The sequence below is a fragment of the Bombyx mori genome, chromosome 15 (assembly GCF_030269925.1).
Source record: "Bombyx mori chromosome 15, ASM3026992v2".
Classification (NCBI taxonomy): domain Eukaryota; kingdom Metazoa; phylum Arthropoda; class Insecta; order Lepidoptera; family Bombycidae; genus Bombyx; species Bombyx mori.
This window is the reverse complement of record NC_085121.1, coordinates 10349231-10359559: the sequence shown is the minus strand read 5'-3', so window position 1 is coordinate 10359559 and position 10329 is coordinate 10349231. Positions and strand designations below refer to the sequence as shown.

At 37.2% G+C, this 10329-nt stretch overlaps 1 protein-coding gene and 1 long non-coding RNA gene across 3 annotated transcripts in view; both read left to right on the top strand.

Moving 5' to 3' along the window:
* Positions 1-214: 214 nt before the first annotated feature.
* LOC134200141 (uncharacterized) lies at positions 215-660 on the top strand. The gene is made up of 2 exons (XR_009974924.1): positions 215-341; positions 459-660. It is a non-coding gene; the product is annotated as an uncharacterized LOC134200141 (long non-coding RNA).
* A 6359-nt stretch (positions 661-7019) lies between these two features.
* LOC101739163 (filamin-A) overlaps positions 7020-10329 on the top strand; it is a 113936-nt gene continuing 110626 nt past the window's right edge. For both annotated transcript variants that reach the window (XM_038016131.2, XM_038016130.2), the window contains exon 1: positions 7020-8029. The gene's annotated coding sequence lies outside the window, so the exon portion shown is untranslated. The remainder of the gene's footprint in view (positions 8030-10329) is intronic.

The window sequence follows — 10329 nt, the reverse complement described above, 5'->3', positions numbered from 1 at the left end:
ATTAGTTTGGGAGTTAAAGTTAAAGTTAAGTAGAGATGTCAGCACGACTGCGGTATCGTCCGAAATCGACTACCTTCGTGCTACGACAGAGCCTAGCCGATGGAGGCGCGTAGACGCCATCAGACTTACCAACCAGCCTTCTTGTTAAACGGTGCCTTCGTCCTAAGAACTGTCATTCGTTTTCGTTTGCTAACGTCAAGAGAAGATTTTTAAATTGTTCTAAGATAACAAACGTGATTGGTGTACTCAATATTTCTCTTAGCTCTATCACCCTATTCGCCCCTACAACGTCTGACGATGATGTTAATAACTGTGGCTCCTCCAACACATTTATTATGATAGTAAGTCCAAATGATATCGGTATTTAAAGACAATATGTATAGTTTGTATAGTTTCGGCCATTACATCTTAGTATTACGAATAGTCTTTAATTTTTAATTGATTATTTATCGCACTAGGTACGTGGATGGAACACCTTGTGTTAGGAAGACACATTGAGAGATAAGCTCGAAGAAGCTTTAATAGTTTTCCATAAAATTTCTCCCTTGAAATCGGAATGGACAACTATTTTATAGCAAAAATTTTAATGAACCAAGTCAGTTAGTTTTTAATTGTGTCAATTTCCACAAGTATAAATAAAATGCGAATTTGAAAGTTTCATATTTTTCGTCTTATTTTTCGCGTAGCTTTCCAATATGCCCATAAAGCGAAACTCTCCTTAACAAACTTCCGTGACTTTTCAGTCTGAGCTCGAAAGATTAAACAACCTATTGTTGTAAGTAGCCTGCAGACCTGCTTCATAAGTATTATGGACTTCATTAAGTAAAGTTCCATCTGCTCAGCGTAGCTCGAAAATCTGAGTATCGTGAAATTTTCTCTCATCGGTTCTGTTTGTTAGAGATCTATAACGACAACAAACCTGTATAGATTTATAAAGTACACACAATAAGGTATTCTTAGTTTATCTATAAGTATACTAATATTATAAAGAGGAAATATTTGTTTGTTTGTATTGAATGGGCTCCGAAACTACTGAACCGATTTAAAAAATTCTTTCACTGTTTGAAAGTTACTTTATTCCCAAGTGACATAGGCTATAATCTTTTCGGGAAAAAAATAGGGATCCTTACTAAAACTCCAATAGTGTACCCTAAGGTGTAAAAAAAATACCTAAAATATTCATTACATCGCGTGCCCTGCGAAAACTATTGATGATAGAATAAAATAATGTACTCCGACTTTGTAGAACACGTTATTATTTACAAAAAGTGTCGTGACAGCATATTATGTCTAACCATTATGGTTATGCGGCAATAAGTGTTATTTTATTAAAAAAAATAAAACAACGTCAAATATCTTTGAAATTTTTATTATAATTAATTATAATATATTAATAATTAATTATAATATAATAGTTACAACTACTATAATTATAATATAGTTGAAATGTTAAGTAGTAGCACAAGTATTACCGCCTGCCTGGAAAGTGCTCGTTACAGCCGTGTCGGGTAACCGAACAGAGATTTATGGCTTGCTTTGCTTTCATAATTTATAACATAACAAACAACGCCTCCTTAAGAAGTTTTAAATGCACATGATTTTTAGCGTGTTATATTATTGCTATAAACAATAAGCGTGTTGTTTAAAAGCTTAAAACGATAAAGTAATTAGCGTAATTTTCTAGAATCATTAACAGTAGAAGTATGGTGTGTTTTTAAAACAAACGTTGAAGTTCTTAAGTATATTATTTCTTTGCTATTTTATCTAACTTGAACAAAATGCAAAGTTGTCTGCTACGCAAAAGGCTAATATCTACCTAAAATCAGAAATTGTGTTCAAAAATTTTCAAATACAAAACAATACATTAACGTTTTAGTACATAATGTCAGTAGCTTCTAACTGATCGTAATAATAACGTATCGTGCCTAGTGAAAATGCTAATGAATAAATAACTCGGTCGATTGCACGGTTGTCATCGTAACTTTTACGACTACTACAATCTTATCAGCAATCGCTTATAAAAATAATAAAATGCCTAATCAACGCTGAAGCCAAATCAATTCTTATGAATTATATTGTTACGCCAGTAAGAGTAACGCCATCTATCGCTGAATAGCCGAACGAGCATCGTAGGATCTAGTAACATCTAGAACGCTCGAGAAGTACAACGCCATCTATTGTCAGATAGCGGAAACACACATCGAAAATATTCGACTTGTGAGGAATGTTCTCGACAATTATTCTAGGGATGTGGTATGGGCTATAAAAGTGTCGCAGAGATGGCAAGCAGTTAGTAATCGGAACTACTCGAAGCGAAACAGAAGCGGAAGAAGCGAATTGAGAATTTTAAAATGTTTGTAAAGTGTTTTAAGTGTTCTAAGTGCTAATACATTTTTAATTTACACTTCGGTAGAATTTTTATTTATCCCGAACCCCAGCGCGTAACAATGTATTAAGTCGAATACTAGATTCTCTAATTATACTATTACAACTAATTAAAGGCTATGAGAATCGCAATAATAAAAAAATGCACTAAACTTAGGTAGCATTTACACTGGTGGTAGGACCTCTTCTGAGTCCGCACGGGGCAGCCGTTGTAACTATACTGAGAACTTAGAATTTATATCTCAAGGTGGGTGGCGAATTTGCGTTGTAAATGTCTATGGGGTCCAGTAACCACTTAATACCAGGTGGGCTGTGAGCTCGTCCACCCACCCATCTAAGCAATAAAAAAAAAGAAAAAAACACATCACAATATAATAGCCACCACTCACCTTGAGACTTTGGTCGAAGTCTCAAATTGTACAATTGCGTACTCACATTTCAAATAGGAATATATAACTGTTCCGCGGCAAATATACCTTAGCAATGCCCTCCTGAATAGGTCCTACTGTGCATTGCACCACTAAATAAACTAGTGAAGCTGTAAAATGAATATTCCTAATAGCACTTGATCATCCCTTGACAACCAAATGAACTGATGTAATTCAGTTCGGAGAAATCTGTTTGATCGCGTCCCCAAGATTATTTGTAATAAATAAAAAGATTTGGAAAGAATCGGTCTGTAATCGGAGAGGCAATGTTTGTTGGGGGTTTGCAAAAATACTTATATTAAATATGGACTGTTTTGCTTGAGCGTTTCAGTATTTAAAACCATTGTATTATTGTTATAAAAAGGTGTATGTTCGCACAATTGTTCATGTTCTTTAAAATACGTAAATATTTTATTTTGGTTGACCAATTTGACTACACGCAAGTATTGCTGAAAGATGTATTCATATTGGTTCTGCCATTGTGGAGATTAGAATACATTGACGGACACATACATACATTAGATTTTAATACATAGTATTAAGCGTTTAATAGATTTAATTCTTAAATAATTAATGGCAACGATAAAAAATTGTCTACGAAGTTTGCGAACTTTGTTTTAAGAGTCTTTTAATTTATACTAGAGGTCCCGCAGTAGTCGAAATTCGACTATAATTAATTGGAATTGTATAATAGATTGGTACACTATTATGATTGTATTTTATACTTCTATAATCACAAATTTCGCCAAGACTACACTATAATTTTTTTAATAAAGACAAACAATATTTATTCTATTTTCAATTTGACCACAGACGTCAAGAACAAAAGTTTGACAATAAATAGTATGCATGCGTGCGTGCGTCAAATACATGGTATGTAGTGTGTATAATGTTTTCTTTCTTGATGAAATGTATCTATTATGCAATATTAAAAAAAAAAAAATAGCATTGTGCACTTCTTCTCTATATTCTCTATAAGTGTGGGAAATTTCATACTCCTCCGTCCAAGCAATATTCGTAAAAAGGGATACAAAGTTTTTGCTTCACGTATTAATATATAGATAAAACTAGCTTCTGTATTTATTGCATTGAAGTTATTCTGGCTTAATAGATAAGACGTCCGGTGTACCTGTATCAAGTGATGTGACTAAACCGGCATTCGAATCTCGCAGGCAAATGCCAATTTTATTAGGCATCTCTTCATGCAATAGCTTAGTAAGTTCTATCTACAAACCTACCTACGTTTAAAGCTTCTTTGAAATTCCAGAGATACGACGTCGTCCACTCGTAGATACGTGATTCGTTTCTAAAAGTCTCTACAAATACTTCCGTACTAAAGGCACATGTCCAATAATTGAATGACTGATAAAGAGAGAACCTAACACAGCAATCAACACCGAAGGTAGTGAGTTCCATTACCGAATGTGCCAAACATTCGTGTGACGATCAGGCTTGTATGTTTTGAATGAGTATTTATTTATTATTATCGTCGTTGATAATAAAACATTTTCTATAGCACAACAACAAAAATGTCAATAATGTCATCTTAAATACATTATTACTGTCGTAATACAAAGTAAAATACGTAATAATAAATCGTGATACGTGAAAGTAATTTTAGTAACATGTTCCGAGAGAATGATTCCTCCCTAAACGCTCATCGTAACAATATTATTAGTATAAGCAAACAAATATTACTTATACTCCAAATACCGTTTTCATAACTTAAGGTAAACACATTCGGAATTCTCTTAGAAAAGTCGCCAACAGGTAACGTTCAATATGTTTACATCTGCATATTTTATCTCTTGAAATATTTATTTCCTTGAGATGTTCACCTGCGCCGGGAAAATACGAAAATTTGATGTCAGTAACTTGAGTTCATTTGAATGTATACGATATTTCGTGGGCACACCCAAAGTATTGGAGATATTGATATGTTGGAAAAGTTTTTCAATTTAATGTAATTTTAATTTAAAAATAATTCGTATTTACGTTGACCATCGGAAATATATCCTACGTTGTAGTTGCAAAAATGGTATAACCAATAAATAATTCAAATAAAATTACAACCTCCCCGAGTGGGCATTCTCGTTGTGATGTTCATACTAACTCTTAACCATCCATCCATACTTAACCAAAGAAGGCGTGACTTTAAGTTCCCGTCTACAGCAAAAAAAAAACAAATAAAGAGTTTCTTAAATTAAAATTCGGTGTCCATTGAAGGGTTGGCAATAACTCTGATTAGTATGTTGGAGATGTATGTTTGTTGTAGAGCACAAAATGATTATTTATTATTACAACAGCAATGTACAAAGTGGAGATTTTGTTTGAGTCTCAGATTTACATGATTTATAGCTCACTCGGAAAATAAATTATACGCCAAGCATGGGCTATGAGACAAAACTTAATTATACTAATTTGTGAATATGTAGTTTAGAATTAAAATTTTACGTCACCGCCCGTTAAGAAATAAATACTTTTAAAGGTTTTTTAAGTTTTTCCATATGTAAGTTTTTTCTTATAACTATGGAAATTTTTATCATTTCTTAGCGTTACTTTAGATAACTGTATTTATGTAGTTTGTATTTATGTATTTATATGCATACATATGTGATTCTATGTGATTATATTTCAATTTTCTTAATCATTTTAAGTATACCTCTTTGTATTTGATACTTTATTTTCTGTTCTATTACATCTATCATCTATTTCAAATGTCACATTTTAAGGGAAACCTTTTTAGGCGCGACATAAGAGTAGGTTATTTTTGTGACGGAAATGTCGTTCAGTGAAATCTATTACACAATTCCGGTTTTTTGTCGTAATATTCGTCTGTACTATAAATAAAGGAAGGTATAAGTTAGCTGTGTGAAAACGTCGAACGCATTCACGTTTTGACAGTCATTCGTTATTCAAGTTTTTTTTTTTAAAAGCTTTTATTAAATTTTGACGCTATTGCCTACTTCTAAATTTAACAAGATGCATAGGTATTTAAATATTTGAATATAATTATTATAATGAGAGGTAAAATAATATATGATACGGGGGTTTTGAGTAGACAGTATATAAATATAATATATAACTTTATATGTAAATGAAAGCAACTAAGATGTCATGTAAATTTGTAAATGGTTAATATAATGTTTTGTAAAAGTGTAAATAGAAATGTAAAACACAGTGCATGAGTTAGGAACTCCCTGGCCTGTTTCTCGATTGACGCTACCTAGTCGACGGTCATGCACTGACATTCAAATAAGTTAAAACAACATTGTCTTCATTTGTGATGCATGCTCTGTTCGTTCAATCAGGGTAATCGAGTTGAGGACCGCAAGTTGTAGCGAAAATTGTGAAACCTTTTTTCTGGTTTCAGTCTATTATATCATTCTACTGTATTTATTTCATGACTAGATTAGACTTCTATTCCTGTTATATTTATTAGAAAAATGGTTGTTAGTGCATTAAGGATTGTAAGAAAATAAACGATGTTCCTTAAAAAATTGTCCGTCATTATTTGATAACGCATATTAATCTGCCAATCATTAGAACATTTGTGCTACTAAAATCATGGTCTCTCATTTTATCTAATTGCAATAGTTGTACCGAAGTCCACATTATCGGATAAACAACGGAAAAACGTTTGTTAGTGCTTATAAGTTTTTTTGAAGAGTTCGAAATTGACAAAATTCTAGTTAACATAAAGGTTCTTGCTCAACAAAACCCGCATCAAATTAAACCTTCGGCGACCCTTGAATCCAATTTAACTCTTCCACAGATAGCTGCAAGCTCGCGGAGGGCTCCATATTTAATAATTTATGCCCACATAAATTACGAAAACATTTTCCTTTCCTTTACATAACAAACACTAATAAATTCCGCGAACATCCACTTACATCACATGCGTAACGTCGACGGCAAATAATTTGCTCAACGATTTGCTTTATTTTGAAAGCGTAAATACAGGCGAATCAATTTTAATTGAAAACTAATTAACTTTCCAATCAAAATCATTTGCAATATTTTAGTCTGTTACAACACTTAGATCTATGACAATGACGCCTTAGTTTACTAGTAGCAATATATACCAAAAATAACTATCATTGTACTTCACTGATCAAACACAGTTTTGAATTTTAATTTCAATTATTTATTAGGTTTGATTGAAATAAATGTTATTAGTAATTATTCATGAAAAGAAACATAGAGAATAATTTATTTATTTATTAAGTTGCACCAACAAAGTGATCGTCAATACAAAACATTGTACAATTGACAAAAGTTCATGGCAGCTGTCACCTCAATTATAGGTGCAATCGACAGTGCATTAACAACAAAAATTAAAAAAGATATAACTAAGATTTGATTACATTTGATTCATTGCTTAAGATTATTTTTTATATTTAATTGGGAAATGATCCGCGATAATTAAAAATTATGGTATATTATATTATAAAATATAATGTTAAATTTATGGTATTCATAGTAATAATTATAGTTATATTTAATTTTATGCTGTGCTTATTGAAGTTGTTCTTGTCGGACTGCCACAATATTTCACACAGATTATTCGACAGGTGATTTCTCAACAATTATACCGGATCACCGTATCAAATTACAACATAGTTTTAAGAACTGGCTACGGTAATTATTATTATAATGGTATGATGCCGATTCAAACAATACATTTAAAGTTATATATATTAATTTTCACGCTGAGTCGTAAAGTATACTGTATCGCTTATAAAACACGACACTTAATTTTGCTTAAGATTACACGTTTAACAAAATGTGAAAAAAAAAACTCCTATAGAAGAAAAAAAAAACATGTCTTTGTTTCCCATAGTTAGAGGTTATTTACTATAATTACGGAATTCCATTGAAAAACGTAATCGCACAGAGTGCAAGACACACCATATGGCCGCAGTCACCGTCGACCGTGTCCAAAGACATAAATGGGCACATAGTCGTCACAGGCGGAATGCCTTAGCGTGCAGCCTTGCATGCGGGGCGAGGGGAGGCCCTCCCGCGCAACCTGCTGCCTCCGTCACTCTTCGCAGGTCGCGGCTAGTGCCTCCGCCTCGCCTGCGCACGATCACCGTGCACACACGCTCTCACGCTACGAACACTTATCTATAAAAAAATACGAAAACAATTAACGCGTATTCAAAGTGAAGTGAGATAAACAATCAGTGATGTGCGCGAAGGAGTAGAGTAAGGTAAATTGTGGAACGACACCCTTGTGCTTTGGATGTGGTATTTGAACAAGGGCGTTCGCGAGTCAATGGATACTCGAAATCGAATCGTAAACACGAGTTATTTATTTTAGGTCGCATCTAAAAATGGGCACTCCTCGATTATTATAACAGAATTGAATTGTTAAATTGGCGACGCATTTCGCAAAAAATTGTTCGGGAATTTCGTAATTTTTTGTAATGTTTAGATTAGTGTGTCAATATAGCCCTTGCCTTTTACGTATGTAGATGCTCGTTCTCAATGTGTGGATGCCGAATACAGGGAGGTGCTGCAGAAGCAGTGACATCACCTGTGATGTGTTCGCACTCCACCCACTAATGCACGTGTCGTTAGGTTACGTTCATGATAAATGCCGAGAATATTAAGTTAACTTATGCTTCATTTAAATACATATACACATATTGTGGATTTTATCGTACGCATAAGGGTAAATCAATAAAAAATCTGTTGCAATAATCTTACACGTTAATGTTGTGGAAATAACATGGTTATTCAAATTTAAAACAATTGAAATTAATTAAAATTACATATGTTGTGAGAAATAAAAATGTAGAGTTGGATATTTTTTTGTAATTATTTTAAATGGGCAGAAAAGCTAATGGTTCATTCACTTGCATTTGCATTTGGTTGCATTTAGTGGTTTGCGGAGCCCGAAGTCATCCTAATATGAATACTACTTTGTAACAAGAGCTTGAACTCTTAATTGTATTGATAAATAAGCTGTAACTCTCTACAAAGATGATATCACGATTTATTTGCATCTGAAATTAGCAAGGTAATGGTACCTTTTCCAACTCGCAATACGCCCTTTTTTTTTTTTTTTTTTTTTTTTTTTAACGCTGGGGAATCCATTTACGGATACCCGGTCCGGGGGGTAACGAACCGGGTTATGTCGGACTCCGGCGCCTCCTGAGAGGAAGAGGGGGACGAGAAGGTCCTCCACCTCCCCGAATCCCTCGCAAGAGACTACGCCTTGAAAAAGGCGCGCGAAGCACTTGCCCCGCAGAACGACTACCGACTAAACCCCATCGAGCTCCACCACACCGGCTACACCAGACCTACGGTACCGCAGTGCGCGCCGAAAGTCCGCCTTCGCCGGTACCCGTCCTGATGATAAGACGGGATTTCATCTCCGGGAAAATCCCGAAGGACGTCATTTCGGGAGATACACCGTGAGCGGCGCACAGGAGCCACCTTGCACCGCCCCACCACCGGACCGACAGTCGAGTACCGGGCGCCCCCACACCCGCCACCTGACAGTCCCTACGGGGGCTGAGCGGGAGCTTCACGCCCGCGCCGGCCATCCCGCCTTCTGCGCTGAGGTGCTAAAGAGGGATCCCACTCCCTTTCACGCTCCTCAGCCTCACGGGACGCCATTACCAGGTCACAAAACCTGGCCATGGCCTCCCACGAGCCCTGATCCTCTAACATGCGGGCGACGACAGCCCGCAGGGAGAGGTTTCTCCCCAGCACCGCGACGAGATCTCGCCGCGAGTGCTCCCAACGCGGGCACGTTTCGAGCGCGTGCTGCGCTTCATCGTCCGGGTGCCCGCACTGGTGGCAGCCCGGATGTGGCTCTCTCCTGCAGACCTTCCACAGGTACCTCCCGAAACAGCCATGTCCCGAGAGGACCTGCGCAAGGTGAAAGGAGAGTACGCCGTGACGCCGATCCGACCATGCCTCCAGCACGGGCACCAGGGCCTCGAGGGTGCGACGGCGGGTGGCTGAAGTTTGGCCAAGTTCCTTCAGCAATCGCTCTCTCCACTTAGCGTATGCTACATGACGCGCAGCACGCTTCCACCGACCGACAGCCGACGGGCCGGGCGACCGTCCCCGACTCAAGGCCTGCGCCTTACGCCGATATACCGCAGCCAAGATTTCGGCCTCGAGGTCCCAGGGTAGGGATCCGGCGAGAGCGCAGGCCACATCTTGAGAGATGGTGCGGTACCCCCTGATGACCCTCACCGCGAGCGCCCGCTGAGCTCTGAGCAGCAGAGACGCGTTTCTCGCGGAGAGTGCGGGCGACCACACGGGAGCACCGTACAGGGCCATACTGCGCACCACCCCAAGGTACAGTCGCCGAGTACCGGCGCTGCATCCTCCGACGTTGGGAAGAAGACGGGTCAGCGCACCTGCCGCCCCCATGAGCCTCGGAACCAGCGCTTTAAAATGGTGGTCGAATCTCCATTTGCTGTCCAGCACGAGGCCCAAATACTTGAGCTTCGGCTGGACAGCAATGGTGACACCCCCGACTACGAGATTC